The following is a 646-nucleotide window of genomic DNA, read 5'->3' on the forward strand; positions in this document are numbered from 1 at the left end:
TAACTCTGAAGACATAGTTGTTTTATTACACAAAAAATATTAAATTTATCTTATTTAACTAAGTTGTATCCAAACCATGTTAACTTGAAAAACATTTGGATCGGTTCCTGTATTTCTAGAAGTTTGGGGAATATTTATTTATCAATGATTTTTTTTTCCAAGCCAAGTTAGAATAGAACACTTTTAGAGGATTTTATAAATGAATTTTGCAGTGCTATCCAGAGTTAAGAAAAATCAAATATACAAAACATACATTAATAGACATACAAACACAAATAGAGATCTCATAGCTTTCATCCTGAAATTTTAGCCATGAATCAGCCATAAATATTCTGATGGTTAATTTTAGATGTCTGCTTCATTGGATTAAGAGATACTAACATAGCTGGTAAGGCACAGTTTCTGGGCATAAGTGTGAGGGTGTTTCTGGAAGACACTGAGATAAGGAAGATCCACTCTGACCCAATGTGGACGGGCACTGATACAGTTTGAATGTGTCCCTACCCAGATCTCATCTTGAATTGTAGTTCCTATGATCCCTACATGTTGTGGGAGGGACCTGGTGGGGGACGATTGAATCATGGTGGTGGTTACTGTCATGCTGTTCTCATGACCTGATGATTTTATAAGGGACTTTTCCCCTTTG

The sequence above is a fragment of the Mandrillus leucophaeus genome, unplaced genomic scaffold (genome assembly GCF_000951045.1).
Source record: "Mandrillus leucophaeus isolate KB7577 unplaced genomic scaffold, Mleu.le_1.0 Scaffold9, whole genome shotgun sequence".
NCBI classification, from domain to species: domain Eukaryota; kingdom Metazoa; phylum Chordata; class Mammalia; order Primates; family Cercopithecidae; genus Mandrillus; species Mandrillus leucophaeus.